This window comes from Myotis nattereri, assembly GCF_964212035.1.
Source record: "Myotis nattereri genome assembly, chromosome: 6".
Lineage (NCBI taxonomy): Eukaryota > Metazoa > Chordata > Mammalia > Chiroptera > Vespertilionidae > Myotis > Myotis nattereri.
The window spans coordinates 68,140,638-68,149,179 of record NC_138081.1 but is presented as its reverse complement, the minus strand read 5'-3'; the positions used below and the strand labels follow the sequence as shown (position 1 = coordinate 68,149,179).

Below are 8,542 nucleotides of genomic sequence, written 5' to 3'. Positions count from 1 at the left end.
TTGAGATATTTTCATTTCCCCACAATTTTTTTTTCCCCCTGCAAAAAGCTTTATTATTTCATTTGGTCCCATGCATGGGAGAGGGCTTCAGGGTGGTTAAAAGAATGGCTAGTGGTTTTGGGGAGAGGCTCAGGCAAAAGCCAGACACCAGGGGCGGGGGGCGGGGGTTTGCAGACAGGCCCCTCAAAGGCCTCTGGGCTCCAAAGGCTCCTAGTCCTGCTTGAGGGTGAGCCTTTCAAAGAGATACTCGCCCAGTCCGGGGGCCGGCAGCCTGCGGAGGTGAGTCAGGTGTCTCCCATCTTCTTGATGAGTTCCACCTCCTCACCCAGGAAGTGGTTCTGCAGGAAGTCACAGAGTTGAGGGTCTGAGCGAGTGGAATCCAGGGCCTGCAGCTCCAAAAGGGCCTGGCTCAGGTTCTTCTCCAAGGCCAGAGCGGCTTCCATGGCGTCCTGAGCTTCACCCCACTCACTTTGGGGAGGCTTTAGCACGTCCTGGGAGAATGCGGCCACCGCACATCTTTAAGAGATGCTCAGCGCCCTGGGCTTCTCCGCCAACTCGCTGAAGAAGTGGCCCACACCCCTGAGAGCCACATCGTCTCGGTGGAAATAGAAGCCCAGAGAAAGGTAGGTGTTGGGTCCACAGGTGCAGGCTGGCCAGGTGGGTGACTGCAGCCTCCACCTGGGTGGAATAATTCTGACGAATTTGGGAGCTCATGGTTGTTTGGCAATTAGGAGTGAAGGTAGAAAAAAACCAAAAACCGGTGTGTAGGCTTCTGAAGGTGGTGACTGGATAAGATGCAGGAGGGTGGCCAGAGGCTGGAATAAGGGGTGTCCCTGGGTCTGTTTCCTCCGAACACTGCTGACGCAAGAGACAGATCCAGGACCACCTAGGACAGTAGTTCTCAACCTTGGCTGCACATTAGAATCACCTGGGAGTCTTTTTAAAATCCTGATTTCTGGGCCTCATCCTCCGGAAATTCTGTTTCTTTGTTATGGGGTAGGACCACAACATTAGTAACAGAGAAACAGAATTTCTGGAGGATGAGGCCCAGAAATCAGGATTTTAAAAAGATTCCCAGGTGATTCTAATGTGCAGCCAAGGTTGAGAAACACTGGCCTAGGACATTATCTCCCCACAATTTTTAACTCCTCACATACCAATAGTTTCTTATTTTATCTAATGTGTTGCTGAATCCTGCCATTTTATTAAGTCAACATCAATTTGCTATTTATTACTTATTTACTGGGTACCTGTCTCAGATGTCTTCATGCCTGCCATCTCTTACATGCATTAGCGCTGCCTCCTGAGACCTGAGAACACCCAATATCAGTAACTTCCATGTGCTTGCCTCCCAGACATGAAGACAGTTTTCCTAGTTCACAGACGATGTGCCCATACTTACATACACATTCTACCTTATTTCTTCCTGAAAAGTATACATCTACATCTGACTAGTCTAAGATGTGAATGTGTTATTGTGTTGATGTAGCTTTAGAAAAATGAGAAGTAAGCTTGTTGAACAAAATATGACACATGTTTAAAATCCATATATTTCCTAGAAATATATCAAATTTTGATCTAAATAGGAAGTAAAACCAAATTAGAAATAAAGTCATACTTCCAGATACATCATACTCCTAGTTAATTAGACTTGCCCTGTTCTCAAAAATTCAAGTAAGAACATTATCTGAAGCTTGGCTGCATTACAGTGGGGCCTTGACTTACGAAGGTCCCAACTAACGAGTTTTTCGAGATACAAGCCGTCTCTCGGCTGATTTTTGCTTTGAGTTGCGAGCTAAAATTCGGGTTACGAGCCAGCTTCAGATACCCCACCGCTAGTTGGCGCAGCAAACGTCACAGAGAACGCCACAACATCAGCCCAGCATCACGTGTCTCACTCGTTCACTGTTGATTTGACATACGAGTAATTTGAGTTACGAGCTCCGTCACGGAACAAATTAAACTCGTAAGTCGAGGCCCCACTGTATTATTATTTTAAATTCCATTTTCCATGGATTATTTCATTTACAAAATGGCAGCCAAAGACATTTAGGGCAGTGAAAGTGATACCGTCCTGATAACAGAAGTGTAAGTCTCCACTGTACATGTCACAAGTACAGAATGGGTCCGTGTGAAGACTTCACACATCCATATGCATGTCATCCCTTGCTCCATCGAGCAGTCCTCTTAATTATGCTTTATGTATGCTTTGTGCAGCCAGGCATTGATCTTTTGAGTACTGTTGTCTGGTTCAAAGACTTGTAATTAGGCAGGAAGGTCTGGTTAAATGGATTCTATGGAATTATTCAAATGCTGTCTCTGTATAAAATTGTTCATCTAGAATTCTTTATCTGGAAAAAGGCATTTTTAAATATGCATTGAGCCTATTTTAAATTTCTATTTTGCTCCATTATTTACTGATATTCTGTGCATTTCCTGGACGTTTGCAAATTGCATGACTGCTTTCCTGTTTTGATATGGAATTGCTTTGTGCTTTCCTGTGGGCTGGTTAATTGGTGAGCTCTTTATCCATGAGATCAAGAATCTGGGGCTTCTGTATTAACCCATTGTGAGCTTTAAGATATTTTCATGAGTTGGAAAGAGGAGTTGCCTATGAGACTTCATATTCTTCCTATTCTTTTACAACACTGGTCACAGCCTGGGAGATACAATGGAGACTGACAAGAAGAATTTAATAAACCATTTGGAGTCCCCTGGTATTGAGGATTCTGTAATGAGCCCTTTTGTCTTTTTCCCCTTTTTTTGTTAGAATTTGCAGTTCCTTTTACTTATGGGACCTCTCTCCTGCAAGATGACAATCCTGTTAGGGATTTTAAAATAAATCATTGAATTTTGCGTTGCATTTCTGAAAACCATGAAAGGGATGATTTTTTTTTTCTCCCCGGCAGGCATTGTCCTGGTCTGTAGGTGGTAGTGTGAAAATTCTTTGAATTTTCTTCCTTGAAAATGGAGAGACCAGTAGACTCCTTGTTCCCTTTTCACACATAAATAGACCATCATCACATGCCTTTCTGTAAATGTATGAATTTACCTTCTAAGTAGTGTGAGAAATTATCTCCACACAAAGAGCTCCCTAGGGGATTTACAAGGTTTGTAAGTGGGGGAGAGAGGGGTGGGGAGCCTGCATAGTTTCAATAACTCTAAGGGATTTAAATTCTCCATTGCCACAAGGTTATTTATTTATTTTTTTTTTGGCCAAAACATATAGCACCCCTTTCTAGGACATTGCTATTGCTCCATTGTAGCATTTTCAGAATGTGTTTCCCCCCTTCTGATTAGCCTCTGCTTTCTGCTCCTGCTGCCGCTGCTGTTCTGATATAAATGCCTATGAGTAAGCAGTAAGCTCAGCAGGCAGGGGAGGTTATGTTTTTCTCTGTGACTCTTAACAGCTTTTACATCAGGGTGATTATTTTGTCTGGTTGGTTTCTTAAGAAAAAAAAAATAGTCCAAAAGCACACAGGAGACCCCAAATCTCACCCCAACATTTTAGAAATCTGCTTGTTTTCAGTTTCCCATCCATCCTCCTACCTGAGCCAGTAGGATCTTCTGGGTCAGCCTGGGGATTGGTGGCCATCATGTCTAGAGTCCTTTAGATTGACAAGAATGACAGTCCAGGTGATCAGGACCATGAGTACCCACTCATCACATACCCGTTTAGTCATCATTATGATGGGCACTCAGAGAGTTTCCTTTTAGGTGCTGAAATTTATTTTCTCTCGTTTCCTGACTTTTATTTGCCCTTCCCACATTTTTCCTGAAAGGAGGTTGACGCACTTTAATGTTTCATTTCTCATATAAATGGGCTATGAAAGGAGGTGAACACACAATACAATATACAGATGATGTATTATATAGACTTGTACCCCTTACACTTATATAATTTTATTAACCAATATAACCCCAATAAATTAATTTTCTTCCAAAAGGATAAAAATAAATGCATTGTGTGCCAAAAGGCTTGTTTAGGCACACAGATTTCCTTGTGAAGTTCTTTTGTTGTGTACAGAAATAGACTTTAAGCATAAGTGTGAAAAGAACTCTTGACTAGCCGTTAACAACTTGCAAGTTACCATGTGATTTTGTACTAACTAGCTATGTGACTAGGCAAGCCACTTCACCTAGCTCAGCCTCATTTTTGTCAGATGTATGTCTCTTCCAAGCTGAAATATTCAATTATTTTTATTTACATAAATTTTATCTCCTGAAACAGTAATTAAGCATACATATCCACATTGTCCTAGTTCTCTGATGAAATCTTCAAGCTTCTCAAAACTTGAATATCACTGAATATATAGAAAAACAAATCTCTACAAAAGGACATTCAGAGTGACTATTTTAATCAGAATGTGTGTAACAAAATCAGCTCTTGTCATACATAATTATAGCCACCACAACAAATGCAAAAGAACATTTATGTAATGTATTAATTGCAATATCTGCTTGGTTTGCTAGAGTTGCCATGTGAGGTAAACAGAAGAGGTTGCAAACTGTCCACATTATACATCCAATTAATTACTTTTTCATTGTAGTTTTCTAGTACAAAGCTGTGCTATTGATAAAAAAAAATGTGTTAATTATAGAGTACAATGAATGTGGCATTTAAAATCATATCAATGCAAAACTTTATGTTTTCAGAAAAAGTGGACGTCAAGCCAGAAAGCATTATATAAGATGAAGGAAACCACTTTTTATAATATTAGAATCTATATTCTACAATGAAGTAGTAACAATTATGCATACTATACACCAAATAACATAGCATCCTCCTACATAAAATAGAAACCAATGCAATAGAATTCGAACTCCAGAATAATCCAATTTCATATAGAAACCCAGTATAAAATAAAAGTGGTATTAAAACACAGAGATAAAGATGATTGTTTTTTACTAGTATAATGGTATTGGAACAACTGAATAGCCATTTTGAAAAAGTTAAAATTAGATCCATTTCTCTTACCACACACAAAATTAAACTCCAAATGCATCAGAGGTCTAAAGTAAAAAATAAATAAAAGTATACACATACCAGAAGAAAACAGCTGAATCCCTGGGTATACAGAAAGTCTTTTGAATGATTATTAAAAATTCTAATGCAAAAAGAAAAAAGAAAAATTTGACTATAAAAATAAAAAAATGCAAACAAGCAAAGAACTGGAAAGGAAAACACCCTAAGCAAAGAAGTTAAGAAAATAAATGACCAATATTTTCAGCATCTATCACAGAGAAAAGGCAAATACCACTACTTAGTTAGTAATTATCCTTTAAAAATTAAGGCAGCCTGGCTGGTGTGGCTCATGGTTGAGTGTCAATCTATGAACCAGAAGGTCATGGTTAGATTCCTGCTCAGGGCACATGCCCAGGTTTCGGGCTCTCTTTCCCTCTTCCTTCCTCTCTGAAATATATATATATATATATATATATATATATATATATATATATATATTTAAATTTTAAGGGCAAATGAACAAAAATTCTGTAGAAAAGAGAGCAAATGGCATGAAGAAACAACTCATGAAAAGAGAACATATAGTTCAAATTCACTCATAAGAGAAATGCAAAATGAAACAACACAAACTATTTATCATCCACCAGGTTGGCATACTTAACCGCTTATTGATACACTCCTTTGACAAAGTCTGTACAGAAGCAGGCATTCTCAAGCGAGGCTGGACACATAAAATGTTTCCCTGCAGTTGTGTTCCAGTGGGTTGAATAAGATCATTTGAGGATCAGTATTATTTCCTAGCTCTTTTTCTGATGGTCGGTTTCACAACTGAGATAGGTGATACTACAGTATTCATCTCAAAATGTGGAAAACCTTAGCGAAGAAGTGAAAACAATGGTTATTAAAGGATTTAGCAGTTTTCTGTCCACCTATGCACTTAAAAATGATTTACTAATTAAGATGGAATGAGAAGCATTAAAGAAGTTAAAGGGTTGCTGTTAATCTCCTACTGAGATAACATGATTTGCCACTTTCAAGTCAGAATGTGGGTGGAAGAGAGCATTCACTGAGCAGATGGGATGAAGGTAAGAATTAGGCTAAAGGTGAATGAGGATTGTGTTTGTTTTGTAAGGATGGATCTCAGTCCTCCTTGGATATGTAATGATGATAGCACTAATTGCTAACACTGAGTGTTCTGGTGGACACATGCTACACTCTTGTGTGGCTCAGCTAATTTGATCACTGTGTACATTTTAGAGATGAGGAAACAGGCACAGAGATGTAATTTACTCAGTTAATGAGTGGGAATTATTCCAGAGCCTGAGCTACTAAAACTGATCACCTCTGAGATTAAGGGCATTTACTAAGTGTTAAAAGAATGAGTTTAGAAGACACCTTTTCAAAGGCAAACCTTCATTCAGAAAACATTTAGACCAGTGTATTTCTAACAACTTTCACATTGGCAGGTGAAAGTTGGTGTGCTGTGAGTTATTGACAAGTATGTATTCTTTGGGGAGAAGAGTTTCTTAATCGAATGAGACTGGGAAACAGGGCATGCTCTCAGAACATTAAAAAAAAAAAATAACTTCTACATTATTTGTCCTGGGAACATGTCTGAGAAATCATGGGATTTTTTTTTTTTTTTTTCATTTCTCAGGTCCTGTGAATTTCTTTACTAGCTTGTTTGGATGTTAGCAGAGCTTATCAATAATGATCTAGGAGATTCCCCAAAAGATCATGTAATTAGGAGGGGAGAAGAGAACAAATGTAAAAATATTTGCATTTTTTTTGTAGTTTTGCACATCAACCTCAGGCCTTCTAAACTAGCTCAACTTTCTCCTGTCAAGTGGGATGGTTTGAATGGTGAAGAGGTGGTTCATTAGAAAGAGAAAAGATTCTTCGAGGTGAACAGGAAAAAAACACACAAATATAATTTTCCCGATGGTTCCCTCAAAGTGCAAAAGTATATCCCATTCAGGAATTTCTGTTATATTGTTTTTATTAGGTAAAAACGAGATAAGTAACATCTAGTTCCATCAAGCAATGGAATACATATTTATATCACTGGATGTATTTCTTATTTCTTCCCCCGTGTTAGATTTTCATAACTCGTAGTGGCCGAAAATAGAAGTGGGAAAAGCTTTAGTGAATCTCTTGTAGGTCACCACCCTGTTTTGCCTGTGGAAAGAAAGCAGCTCTGTGGGGAGGGAGGAGAGTAGCCACAAAGTATTAATAGGCCATTTCTGTCTTCTCTCTGATTGTCTTCAATCACTTGGCAATCACGATGCTATTAGGAGCACCCTGACCAAGGACACTCACATGGTTAGATTTGCCATTAACAACACTGACAGGAAGCTTTGAGGTTGCTGCGGAGCTGATGGGTCTTGAGAGCCTTGAATTAGAAGCTGGCCTGTCCTTATGACATGTTGAAATGACCCACCTCCTCCTCTGGAAGGATGCTCAGGCAAGATGTGTTACTGTACATGTGTGAAGATCTAAATTATTCCATCTCCAGTATCTCTTTTCGTATTCTACAACTTATCACATGCAAGTGCAGTAAGCCATGGTTGTTGTCCGTAACTATGGTCATGGTTTGTTCTAACAATGAGTTCAGCACACCCAGAGAAACGTGATTTTTATAGTGACTTGCAGAACCCCCTCCTACCCCAGACTTTTGCCCTTTGGCCACACCACACCCCAACCATGTGGAGCTAGTGTTGGATAAAACAGACATTTCCAAGGTTTAATAGCGCATCTTGGCTCTTAGATTTCAAGATCTAGTTGGAAAGTCAGGTCAAGGATTTTTTTTGGTATAGTGTTTCAAGACAGATGTCCCAGGTTTCATTTAGATCACCCTTCCTGTCTGCCAAGGTGCACAGTGACTTGACGCTAAAATATGGGATCAGGAGGACATAAATGTCCAGATCAACTACCAGTGCTAAATGGGAGCAGATTGGAGAGGGTCAATGGGGCAAAAGGAGGACATGCGTATTACCTTCAATAAAACATTGTTTATAAGTTCTGAATGGCAATAGGCAATGTGTGTATATTCCCTTTATGAGAAAATTGCCAAATTATTATTATTTTTTTTCATGGAAAAAGAACAACCATGAAAAAAGACAGAGTCTTGATATTCCAAACAAGTATCACCCTTAAAGGGCACTTACATTTGAGAGCTCAACCTCAGACCTTCTATTAAAAATATAATTAAGAAATTAAAAATGAAAGTGTTGTTTTTCATTTGGGAGAAGTAACTACATAAAATATTTGGGAAAATATTTGGTATTATTATAAATTATAGTTAGACATCATATTGTGATGGAAGACAGTATCTTTAAAAAATTTGTAAGGCAAGGGTTTCCTCTAAAAGTTCTCATAAATGTCTGAGGAGTGTGGGAGTATCATATGATCTTGGACATTTTTTTTTTGTTGTCAAATTAGTAAGCATCTCAAAATAAAACCCACCATGTAGGAAACTTACTTGCTGGAGGGAGAAATGCTGAGATTAACCAGGGCATCCTTATTTATTAGCAGGACCTTGCTTTTTTTTTTTTTTTTCTTTAGCTAAGATCACTT

The 8,542-nt window shown here is 38.8% G+C and overlaps 1 pseudogene across 1 annotated transcript; it reads right to left on the bottom strand.

Moving 5' to 3' along the window:
• Positions 1-210: 210 nt before the first annotated feature.
• Positions 211-714, bottom strand: LOC308521728 (ferritin light chain-like; annotated as a pseudogene). The gene has a single exon. The product of its transcript is annotated as a ferritin light chain-like (transcript).
• Positions 715-8,542: the final 7,828 nt, after the last annotated feature.